Raw genomic sequence first — 13,902 nt, forward strand, 5'->3', positions numbered from 1 at the left:
CAAAGCAAAACAACGGATATTTTAAATTACTGAGAGGGTGGGGCATTCATCAGTTTTGAATTGTTTTCTATATTTGACTTCAAGTTAACTAAATAACTGCCGAACGAATTTATACATTGAAAATGACAGGACTAATAAAAGCAACGGCTTTAAAACTTTGTTTAAAATTGTAAAGAAAGGAAAATAATTATATCAGCATATAAGAGTAGTCTACAATATTTGCCTTCATTTATGATATTAATCTTCGGCATAAGAAAATAATATCGTTGTCTTTAATTTTACAGAAGTAAAATAAATCATTTATACTCAAAGAAGGATTTTCTTGGACACAAGCGTAGGCAAAAGTAATATTATCTTTAAGAAAATGAAATTCAAAATGATTTTAGTTATTTGCCAAACGAAATGAGCGAAAATCACATAAATTAAACAAGTGTTAATTAAATAAATTTATATAGAAGCTAGATAAATTCATATATCTTTCATATTTAAATTTAATTGAGTTGCTTGTAGCACATAAAAGGATGCAACACTAATATTTCTTTAAAGTCATCTCCTAAATGTATGCTATTACAATTGCAAAATTAAAAAGAAATCGTTTAGGCGCACAAAAGTAGGCAATATTAATTTAAATGATTTTTACAAAGACGTGCAAACAAATGCTAAAACATTGCGCTAATTGAATCACAACTCTCCACCTGTAACTGACTCCCTTTTCTTCTTCCCTCCCTATCTCGATACTCCCTTCCCCCATAAGCTGCTCTTCTCGTCGATTTTCAACAAAGCAACGCGCTTTTAATTAGCTGCAAAAGCACCAAATTATGCATGGACTATGCCAAGTGTGTGTGTGTGTGTAAGTGTGTCTGTGTGTGAGTGTGTGCATAACCGCGCCCATTTTAACTACAAAATAATTACGTGCTAGGCAATTAATTGCCAAAGGGTTAGAGTACCATAAAAAAAGTAGCAGACCCACGTGCAGCATGTGGCAACATCCGGCAGCCATTTGTTGCAAATCGACAGGCACTTCCGGTATGCGCGTATGCGGGCAGGAGTTAAATAGAGACAGGACTCGAGGGTAAGGGCAAAACAACGTTTGGTTATGAGCGGTGTTCAGTAACATGTTGGAAAAATGAAAAGAAAAACGCATTACAAAAAAAATACTTAATGTAAGTTTAATCATTGGGTTGCTGATGCAATGAGGATTTTAGAAGGTTGAGTTGAAGAAAAGAATAAAGTAAATGAAATGAATCAAAAGTAATTTAAATAATATAAAACATTTTTTATCAGGAAATAGAAAGTGACAATTGCATGAAATTTAAGTTAAGGTAAGTTTATTTCAAATACTCCAATTAAATTTTATTTAAATCTTAAAGATAAATTGTGTCATTTCTTAGTTTAAATAAAGATGAATAGATAAAAATAATTAAGTTAATGTAGTTTTTCAAACAAAGTCAAAGTAAGGATATACAAAATTTAAAACAATTACAGAGCGATTTCAATTAATATAATGTTCCCATTTAACACATCACAAAACTAATTATTTACCAAAAATAAAATAAATTAAGAAATTGCAGCAATTTGTGTCCCATTTGCTGGTGTGAAATCCTTTTAATATCCTGGCAATTGCTGTCAATCAATTATGTAGCTGTAATGTTGGCAGTCCATAAAAGTTGCTGTCGTCATTAATATGTAAACAATCGCAGCAATTGTTTTGAAAGTGCCCAGAAGAGAGACAACAACAACAACGACAATAACAAGAACAAACTGCCTTATGAGATGGCTGTGTTGTCCGTTGCCTGATGTCGTGGCAACAATGTGACTGGTCCTTCTGCTCCAGGCGAGCATAAAAACAGCATATAATCATTTTATTAGCTGCAAGGCGAACGCACTGAAACGTGGCCAAAGGATTCCGGCGGATTGTTCATCCTGTTGCTGCCATTCGAAGTGACGGAGCTGCTGAGCTGAGTTCAACTGTTTGGAGTACGTGTTGGCCATGTTGCTGTTGCTGTTGCTGTTGCTGTTGCTGTTATTGTTAACGCTACTTGAGTTAACATGTTGCAGCAGTGAGACCCCATCATGTGTCAAGTGTGATGTTAAAGTGTGTGTGTGTGTCTGTGTGTGTGTCTGTGTGTGTGTGTGTGTGGGACCAGCACGTTGAAGTTTTCTCGTTAGCGAAACTAATTATCCGTTGTCGCTGTCAGCAAAATATCGTTAAACGGTAGGTGACATCCACACGCACGTTTATATATGTGTGACTAGTTATAGTAGTAGTGTGTGAGTGTGTGAGTGTATGTGTGCGTGTGTGAGTGTGTCTGGCGACCCACGTTGACCGTCATTTGCTTCTGTAAGAGCATCAAGTGTCAGGGTAAATGACCATTGATTCAAGCGCTGTACAAGCTGAAAAAGTCTTTGATTTTGAAATGAGTCTAACTGTGTTTTATCTACAGGTAAATGTACAGTAGTAACTCGATATGATGTATGCTAAATTAAACTATCTGTTATAAGGAAATACTGAAAAAAAGTATGCAACATATTTTTCAAAAAGATGATTTACGAGTAAAGTGCGACTTAAAAATAGTAAGTTTTTTAAATTGTATTTTAGTTTTGGAATACTTGAAAAACTATTTGATATTTTAGCCATATTACTTAGAAAAATGAGAAAATATCTCAGATTATAACCCCCCAATTATATGAAATTAATATTTAAGGTAAGTATAAAATGTATGGAAAATTTGTTTGGAATCGTTTTATGTATTTTTTAATTCTTTTAGTATCAATTGTGGTTAAGAAAATAGAAAATTAATAAATAAAAAGAAATGAAAAATTGCAATTTTATCCACAGAGACATAAAAGACTATTGACTGGGAAATCTATTTTCTAATCTAATTGTAGGTGAGGTAGGGCTATTTGAAACTGAATCATTTTAAAGCAACTGCAGCTTAGCTATGTGTATTTTTATCCAAAACATCTTATCCAAATTAAACGCCAACCTATCTATTTTTATAAATCAATTTAATGAAATGTAACTGCAGCTGACATTTTGGCACAATGTTTACTTAAAGACATATATAGTTTAAAAGACTTTTAGCCCCAATAGAAGGCAAACAAATATATTGAACTGCTATAACAATAAGATTCTACAATTTATATGGAAAGCTGAGCAACTCAGAGAAATGCAATCAACGTAAATGTCATCTGATGGGCTGAGCCTGTTAAGAAGTCCGTCGTTAGGCTGAATGAAAAGTCAAGGAGAAAAGTGGAAACTGTTTAACTAAATTAACAATTCATTGCATGAAAAGTTTTCAAGTTGCGTTTACCGCCCTCATAAGGACACAGTGGAATCTACTACCTGGACCCCCCATGGACATGGTATTTTTATTGTTAGGCGAGAAGGAGAATACAAAAAAAAAAAAAATGAACCGAATAGAACTGAACAGCGAAGTAAACAAACAAACAAACAAACAGAAACAGAAACGGAAGCTGGCAAACAAGCGGAAGGCTCTGGCACTCAACTAATGGCAGCATAATGCGTTTATTGTGGAATCACAAACAGAGCAACAGACAGGGACCAGTCCATACAGTTTATGTGGGGGAATGGCAGTGGAAAATCAGGGAAAGCCCCGTCAGAAAAGTCCCCAAACAGGCAAAGGGCGTCGCGATAACCGAGCGCAAATGTCAACGCAAAAGTCAATCAGTGCGAGTTGCAAAGAGAGAACAAAGAGGGCAGACGCAAACTTTATAGAATTCTAACCACCCTCAGTGCTCCTCCCTTTCGCCATCTTCCTCCTGCCTCCTTCCTCTTCCTGTTTCGTCAAAAAACACGCACGCACTTTTCAATAGCCAGCAGACAGGCGGCAGACAGCGGCAGCATTCAAAATCAATTCAATTGAAATACATTTTTTTTTTCGCATTTTGGGAATTGTGGAACTTTCAATGCCCCCCACCCCACCTCTCGGATGACATTGTCGCTTTTTGTTTGCTGCCATTTGAAAAAAAACTCACTTGAAAACTGCCGAAAACTGTTCATTTTCATTTTCATTTTGACTGGCGGAAATGAATCATTTCCGCTGCATTCCGAGCCACTAATGAGACGTAATGTGACGTCCATGACTTTTGCTTCCATATAGCCCATGATACTCCCTATATATACATAGCAGATCCTACTGTTTGAATCAGCTTTGTCATGTTGCTGAGGTCAGAAATTAATTGCCATTGCGGCATAATGTCGTTTGTCAAAAGTTGTTGCATACTTAGCGGCGCGATGACAGCCCAAATGAGTGGTACTCATGGTACTCATTTCACTCACTTTGTGGTAAGAGAGAGAGAAACTCAACTCAACTGTTCCAGATACTTATAGCTCATTAAACAGTCGCATCAAGTGCGATAAAAGCGCAAGTCATGCCACGCCCCTAAACGCCTTAAGAGAGTGACGGACAAATTTACAGACAACCAAAACTGTTAAGCGTTTAATAAATCACAAAACGAGGCGTTCAAGAAAATTAACAAAACTTGAAATGCGTCAACAGGCAAGTTCTAATTAATGGTCTAAAGTATACATAACTTAGACTAATTTGTAAAGATTGTTCGTTATTTAAAAATTAAATTTTATTTTATTTGTTTGTGTAAGACTGTTGTTTATTTAATTGTTAGTGTGAATTTCAATTTTTAGAATACTATTAATTAAAAAAGAATTTAAATAATTTTGACTTTCTTTTATTTCTGCGATTTTGGTAGTGAAATATTTTATATTAAGAAAGCTAAAGAGTACAGATTCTTTAGTCATAGGAAGAGAAATCTAGACAGTTCTAAGATGGCAAAGAAATGAACTCATAGTGGGGGTGTACATAAATTAGATCTTCTGTATAAACGAAAGAGCACATCCAAGAATTTATTCACTTTTTACAAAGAAAATTCTTTACTAAATAATTGTGGTTTGCATTTATGTAGGCACAGTTTTAAATAATGCTAAAAATAAAGCTGTATTTAGTTTAATGACTTGACAAGACATTTAATCGAACTCAGTAAAACTTAATTAAATTTTTATATAAATACTTAACGCAAATAAAACATTTTCGTAGCATGCAAAATAATTATCAATACAATCCTGATTTACATTCACCTATAAAGTTATCAACAATTTGTAAAGTAACTGAAATCCATTAAGTTTTTATACATTTTAATGAAATCATTTTCTAAAAGCATACTTATCACATATTTATGACACCTAATCAAATTTGAAATTCAGCACATAACTTAAAAGGGCTGTTTATATACGTAATTACAATTATTAACTAAGTAAAGTAAATTGCAATATTCTATTTACTCAAATGACGTTGACCAAAGTAATTCCATTAAGTCAGACAAAAGATGACATTGCTGACACTTGTTTTGGTGTCAACGTTTTTGCTTGACCATTTTAAGGAAGTCCAAAGCAAAAGTTCAATTAATTAGCCTCAAGAAATTGCTAAGACAGATTTGTAAATCTTTGAACAGCGTCGGACATTTGTCACACGCTCGCTTTCATCAGCTCTATCATCTTCATCAAATCTATTCAGCATTCGGAGAAGGACTGCATGTATTTTTAGCTACCCCTAAGCTCATAACATCATGTTTTGTATACTGCTGAGCTTTTCAATATTAATTGCATAGCTTCAGATAGAGAGAAAGATAGAGACACGAGGCAGAGACAGAGACACGAGGCAGAGACAGAGACAGGGCAAAGGCAAAGAAAGTCCTTGGGGTCAGTGCAAACACAAAAGGCTTTGACCCATGTCCTTTTCCGTTGACTTTTGATGAATGGACAAGAATTCGATATGGCATGAATGAGCATTTTAAATAAATTAGTTGTATTACTGTTGCATTTCATTTATAATACCCTGTAGACATTAAATTTCATAAAGGATACTTATATTTTCAGCCATTTTAGAATTGATTTAATACAACAAGAAATTAATCTTGTTGTTGATAGAAACATTTAAAAGACACGTTTTTAGATAAGCGTTAAATTTAAAAATTATTCTATAATTTTTATTTTAAAAGTAAATAATAATGATAATCTTCAGGAGCTTCACATATGACCACAAGGTATCACCAAGTCAAGCACCTACTTTCATGGTTTTTTCTTTGATTGTTTGTGGACAAGGCGAGCATATAATAAATAACGTTGTCAAATTGATTGGGTCTTGGGATTGCGACTTGATAGAAAGCTATGATTAGCTGAACCTTAAGAAGTTATAAATCAAGAAATAACTGACATACAATGTAAGTAAAGTTATAAGCTCGAATAAAAATTAAATATACATAAAAGCGGAAAGTTCATAAATGAAATTCACTTGAAGTTGAATTAGAAACGAGAGATGAGAGAGGAAAAACGACAAACGATTTATGCCTTAAGGTTATAAATTAAGATAATAAACCACCAAATTGTTATAAGTTAATTAAGCTAAATGAAAAGCTTTTAAGCATAAACTCCAAGGAACTGAAGACAAATGTCTGGCAATTTGGCTAAATGGCAGAACTCGGATAAGTAAAACAGTAAAACATGCACAGGAGCATAATCAAGACAATAATTATTATTGTCATGTGTGTATTTGAGTCAAAGTTTTCCCAGTCTACGTATATGTGTGTGTGTGTGTGTGTGTGTGTGTGTGTGTGTGAGACAACTTTCCTTATACCAATTTCTGACAGACAACGTGCATAATTATGGCCATCTGCTAGACGCCAGACGCTCCTCAAATAGCATTAAGGAAATTGCCTTGAATCGCATACCTTTGCACACATAAATAGTTGTTCCAACAACCATAAGGTTGTTTGTTCTTGTAAATATAGTTGCTGTTGTTGCTGTTGTTGTTGGTGTTGCTGCTGTTGCCTAGCTGTCATTGTTTGGCCATCAACTGTCTGAGTCGGAGAACCGCTTAAAGGCTTTGCGCATATTTAAACTGATCCGCTTAATGTTGGTAACTAGCTGCTTGGGAACCTAAGTTGGACATTGTACTCCTTGTTATTGAAACACTGTTTGGCATATTGAACAGTAACTGTCTGATTGATAGTCTCTGGTAGTTATTATTCAGGTAATAGCCTTCAGCATTTTAATATAATTATTTAAGAAATTTTGTCTTGTCAAATGTGATAGAGATGTGATGTGTCAGAGATATCAGAGCACATTTAAAACAGAGCTTTTAAAGCTTGCTAATAAAACGATTATTATTAGAAAAGAAGTTTACAAATAAGCTTTAAAGTTGCATTAGTACTTTGGAGTTAGCAGCTTAAATTACCACATGAAAGCTCATTATTAAGGATTTTAGCTGATTTTTAAAGACATGCTATGGCTAAGGTTTTTCTAAACGAATATTAAGCTTGTGCTAATTATTTTAATTAACTCATTCCACATTGGCATAAATAAAGTAAACAAGCAGCTCGTTTAAATTATTTAATAGACAAGCCAACAATTATAAATAAAACGATGTACATGACCAAATGACATGGCAGAACATGTTTGCTAGCCATTTAAGATACACACACACACACACTAATGCAAAAGCAAACAAATTAAGTTGGAAATACTCAAACACAACATCTGTGCTTAAACAGATCTATTTATGTGCATTGACAGAAACATTCTCATTTGTCTAAGCCACATAATATTTGCTATTGACAGTTTATATTTAGTTGCAAGACAACTGACTAAACATTTAATGTGGCAACAAAGTCTCTCTCTTCCTTCTAAGGCTTCAGGCTAGAAACTCGTAGTATTTTGGGAATGGGTCTGGCTTCAGAGAATTTTGAGGACTTATACGGTACAGCAAATCAATTTTGAAACATTTCAAATTTTAAGATGTCGTTTTATAAATATATGACATTGAAATAAACAGACCTATCGCAAAAAAAATTTTTAACGAATTTATAAATACTTGAATCCAGAATGTATTTAGAGGCCAAATTATGATCAAAATGACATTCTGCTAGAAAATCGGTTCAGCTTTGATCAAGTTATGACAGTTAGAAGTTGGCCAGACTGCGGACTTAGCCACTTTACAAGTCCAAATTTTTGTTCAATTTCACATGATTTTTTACAAAAAAATGAAAGGTCTCAGAATCAAGTTTAAAGTGTTGTTTTATACTAATTATGATATAAGGAGGAGTGTTGAGATTTAAAATTTTGAAAATTTGAGATTTAAAATTTTGAAATAACATTTAATGAACATTTAATACAGAATGAATTTGGGGGCCAAATCATGATCAAAATGGCATTCCGTTTGAAAATCTATTCAGTTTTGATCAAGTTATGGCAGTTGGAAGTTTGTTAACTCTTTGACCTAGCAACTTTACCACAATCGTACCGGTACAAACGTTTCAGTATTCGGTTCTTGACAGAGAATTTTCATTCGGTTACGGTTTCAGTTCCGGTACTAAAAACCAAACGGTTAGTTTCGGTTAACGGTTGCGGTACCGGTTCCGGTGTTATTTCCTGATTTAGAATATATAGATATTTTTGAGAAATGTATTTTCCCTATTGTAGGAATTTAGTGAATATTAATATTAAGCCTTATTTAAGCCTCGTTATTCTAATGACTCTAAAAGGGCTTTTAAATGGGTGCTTAGTTACTCCCTCAGCGATTTGTTGCCAACTGTTGTTGCAAGTAGTGAGTACATATACTTTGTTAAATACACAAAATTAATTTGATTATTTGAATTATAAAGCATTTTCACAGCTTGAGGCGGTGATTGCTGGGGTGACTCGCAATATTAATGCTTACATTGAAGATGTGTCCAAATTATTGGAAAATATTTTGACTGGTCGTCGAGGTGTTGGGTAAGTGTTGCCACAGGCCACAAAGAGCGGAACATCTTTAAGAAATACAGAAAATGATTGAAGTGCCAGCTGATCGAGGACTCTTCAACATTTAATGAGTTGTTCGCTAAAGCACTTCTCATCTTGCCACATTGTCAACTTGCAATTTGTGTGCTTAACGCTGCCTGAAATAAGATTTGGCAGCGCCTGCTCATGTGGTTATTTGAGCTCAATGTAATGGAATTTTTAAGTGAATGTCACAAATGCAGAAGCAGCACAAACAGCTGCTCAAATATGCAAAGACTTTACTTACACACACACCTTAGCAGCTTATTACGTATACGACCTGCTGGTTTTTTTCTCTTCTTTATTTTTAGCACAGCTCGTTTACAAAGTATGCAACGAATATGTGAGGGGAGCATTTCTACTGTAGACAATAGCGATATTGTGTGTTTATTTGAGCTTATATGCACATCATCTATCATCAGGTTAACACACACACAAGTATGCAACATGTGATCACGCATCTGACATCTGCAGACAGCACGCACAGCATGCTTGAGCTGCATCAATTTTCATAGTTCCATTATTATGATTGTTATTAACTTAAATAGAAAATACTTGACTGTTTCATAAATCTTACCGCCCTGGGAACACCCACTGTGCATCTGAGCTCTGCTCGCATCTCTCAAAGGGACTTCTTCTTATGGAACTGAGTGGGGAAAGAGGGAGAGAGGAAGCTGGAGCTGTGTCTGGAGTTGGAGGCGTGTTGCGTCAAGTAGATTTATGTTGTTAAATGCGTGTCCTGCTATGAGTACTGTAATTTTCGGTGATGATTTCTGTTGTGATTTATATTTGACAACGAATGTCGTGAAGATTTCCATTTGAATTGAAGTGAGCGGCAAAAGGTAAATGCATAAAGACAGTAAAAGCATTTACAATGACTTTAATATTCGGCAAGCCTGCAAGTATGAACAAAGAAATAATATAGAATACGCTTTATTAATATTTTATGTCATTTATCGTCGAGGTTCAATTGTAAAATGAAAGTATAAAGTTATTAATTAAGTTTTATTATAAATAAATTTTAATTCACAACTGAAAGATACAAAATTTAAGTTTAAATTTAAGTTTAAGCTGTGGATATTTAAAAAAATATATAAAGAAAAAACAATTTTTGATGAATCGTTATTATAATAATTTATTAGTTGAATGTGATAGTAAAAAGTAATAAATCTTTTGTCGTAAAACACGTTTAGTTCTAAAAGGTCTATTACATCCATTTAAATAAAATATAAATTTTTTCAAAAATTTTAAAGGACATTTCTTGGAGAATGTACTAAATAACTACATACACATATATTTTTATTAAAAAGAAAGTAAAATAAGTAATTACATGCTAAATAAAAATGTATAGCATTTATTATTTTATATTATATACTTTAAAGAAAAGAACGCAAACTATAAATTGAAAAGAAATTAGAAAAACTATTTTTTTTATTATGAGAACATAGTATTTTGAAAATAACTCGGTAAATAAATCCACACAAAGAGTATTCGTACTATATTTAAATATGTAAATATAAAAAAAAATGCAAGGAACTAAAAATAATCATCGAAAGATTCTGTTTAAAACTTTGACGTTTTTTGTCTCGCCAAACCACAAAATTCAATTAGAGTTTGATAAGTTTTGTTAAAATGTTAAGCCATTTAGCGTTTCACCTAGAAAATTAGGCAAGTAATTGGCCTGCGAGCAATAGAAAGAAATGGCATGGGATGTGAAAGTTGCATGCAACAAAGAAGCGGTGACAAACAGACAGACGCGATGACAACATCACAAAAGGCGCAAAAGTTTTAATAAATCCGTAAATTACTTAATAAGCAAACTCATTTCTTACCCCTGTTGATGCTGACGGCCAAATGCGATAAGCGAAGGGAGAATAAAAGACGTGGCCATAAACAAAGCGCCCTAAACTATGCAATGGAGAGAGAAAGATAGAAAAGAGAACTACAACTTGAAATGGTACTGTGAACTGGTAACTGGGCTGTTTAGCATTAAGCCAAATTACGGCAGATGGCGGTTGGACAAAGCAACAATACGGATTGAAAAGGAGCGTAAACGAAAGAGAAAGACATAAGCAGAGTGAGAGAGAGAGAGAGACAGACACTCACACATATCACGATGCTTGGTTGTCTGGTAAAAATGGTCGCATAAGCGATTTTTATTTCGCTTTGTAAGTTAATTTGCGCACTATTGTCTACCCTCAAGGGGGGGAAATTGTATAGTCGGACAAGTTGTTGTTGTTGTTGTTGTTGTTATTGCTTTTGTTGTTACTCTTCTTCCTTTATTCCTACGCGTTGTTGTTGCGGATGTTGTTGCCGCAGCGTAAACGCTTTTGTGGCAACGTCGCCTTTTGCACTTTTTAATGTAATTCAATTTCAATGAAATTTAATCGTCCGTACATGTATCCTCCCCTTTCCCCCCCCCCTCTTTCTCCTTCTCTATCCCTGTCTCTTGACGCCTCTGGCTTTCATTTTAACATTATTTGCGTCATTTGTGGTGGTTAATTTCAGTGCGCGCTTTTACTATTCAATTATGTCCATTGCCGATCGCATTTTTTATGCACTCTTCTTTATGTTCCGAGTCCAGCGTGTATCCTCTGCTCCTTTGTGTCCTTATGGGCGGCGCTAATGCCGCGCCTGTTGTCACATTATGTGTAGTTGTTCCCATTATTGTTCCCATTCATGTTGTTGGTGATGTTGGTCCTTTCATTGTTATGAAAAATTAAATAGATGCAATCAGCCTTTGCTACATGGCGCATTGAAGCAAAATTTATTATGCTTTGCACGTTACATGTTCATTTATTTATGTATTTCTGTGTTTATCTCCTTTTTTCATTGCCAAAAATATTTCAAGTGGGTTCAGAGCAAACTGCACAATGCTTTTTATTTGGTTTTAGGATATCCTTTTCACCAGACAAACGCAGCTTTCATTGCATATTTTTCATACGCACACTACACGCCGCCAAGGCTACATAGATACAAATACAAATACAAATACAGATGCAGATACAGATACATTCGCTGTTGCAGATACAGGAAACAACCGCCTGGCTTTGAATGTGCCCCAAACAGTCTCTGTCAGTAGTTTTGGCTGGATTTGTTGAGCTGAAAGGGTATCAGAAAGGGCATATCAGCTAAGACCAGTCATTGATACGGAAAACTACATTTTCGATCGTACTAAGAAGTACATTTTCCCTAACCCAATTTTTAGTATCAATGAATTTTTTATAATCTTTGCAAATCCAAAATGTTGTAGTCGTTATCCTTAAGCACTTTTGATCTAACAAATTCCTTTTTCAGTTCTTTGTTTCAGTAAATCAGATTATAAAGTCTTAAGTGCTAATTTAAATTTTTAATATATAAATACTCTAGTCTGATTTGTAAGTCATTTTTCCATTCTTTTAATAAAGTAAATTGTTTTCTACTTTATAACGAAACAAACAAGGTGATTTAGCATTACAAATGAATTAATCCAATTTCTCTAGCATAAACTAAAATTATATTTTACAAAACTTACCGAATTTTTCCTGTAAAAATTGAAAAACTTTTCTTTAATAATAAATAAAATTTTTTTTCAAATAAAATAATATAATCCATACTTTTATCATACTTTCTATCATTAAATACATAATTATTATAGCGCATTTGATAGTCATTAATTTTTGGCTTCTGTATAAATCTTATTCGCATTGCTTTTTCTATTGTTTTGGCATTGTTTTTGGCCCGTGCTTTGCCCACCTATCTTTGCATTGTTGTTTACATGTTCATTCGCGGGATTTTTCACTTGAAATTGGAAAGTCGACGGCGACGTTTCGAGGCACACAAAGAGTTAAACACAAAGACTTAAGTCCGCCCCTCACATGATGCATTGTACGTGTCTCTATCTGTAACTATAGAGGGAGGAAAGAGTGAAAATGGGGGGTATTTGGAGGATGTTACTGGACAGCTTATTGTGTGGCCAGCATTGTAACTATAAATGAAGTTTTTGGCTTTGGTCTTGTCCTATGCTTTGTGGTTGCCTTTGCATTAAGCTTGTTATAGCTTTAATTTCGAAGCATCCTTGGGAAATCGCATCAACACAGCTGGAGATCGTTAAATAATTCATGTCAGGCCGAAGCCAAAAAAAAAACAGTAGAGAGGGAAAAATAAAACAAGAAAAGAAACGCAATGAAAGCCAAATTAAGCAGTTGAAACCGTTTAGCCAAGGCTAGAAAAAGAAAGCTCCGCCTCAGAGGACGCAGCTGGGCGCCTGGAACGCCTGATTTACGGTGCAATAATTTTCATCTCATTTTCATTACTTTTGGGCTTAGCTCGCAGTCCTTTAGCATAAGGACCTGCAAGGATAACCGAACCGCCGGGCATACTTCAGGCAAACTCCTGGCAGGGAGAGGCTATGCTCCTGTTTAACTCCAATGCTATTTATCATTTCCGTAACACTTATATGTATATGAGTTTCCTAGCTGATATGGGCTAGCAATGGTGCCAAAGCCAATGTCATTTGACATCTAACAGGCTCCTTAACTCCCCAACAGCTGTATAATTTCCGTGTTACGTTTTTTCCCGACCTTTGCCCAAGTTTCAAGTGCTATCAAAGTTGTGAACAAGTCGCAAAAAGGATCAACAAGGCACTTCAACAACAACAATAACAACAACGCGAATGCAACGGCTGTGACACTTCACAACAACGACAGATTTACATCATTTATTGCACAGACAGGTAACAGGTGGTAAAAACAGGACAGAAACAGCAACTATTACAACTGAAAGTGTAGTTGCCCTTTCAGTCCTTATTGTACACATTTATTTGGTCAAACATACTTTGTTTTTCCATTCATTTGATTGATGTGACTTCTAATGTCATTACATGCAATCGAACTCCCTTATAAAGTTCTTTAACTCTTAAAATCTCTAACAGCGACAAAGTTCCTAAAAACAAGCAAGCTTTGCTTTCAATTGTCTAAAAAATTGTTGAAAGATTTCACAAAATGAAATAATTATTTAATTAAACTAAGTTAATTCTTGAATTAAATAAAAAGGCAAAAAATAAATTT

The sequence above is a fragment of the Drosophila innubila genome (assembly GCF_004354385.1).
Source record: "Drosophila innubila isolate TH190305 chromosome 2L unlocalized genomic scaffold, UK_Dinn_1.0 4_B_2L, whole genome shotgun sequence".
Taxonomy (NCBI): domain Eukaryota; kingdom Metazoa; phylum Arthropoda; class Insecta; order Diptera; family Drosophilidae; genus Drosophila; species Drosophila innubila.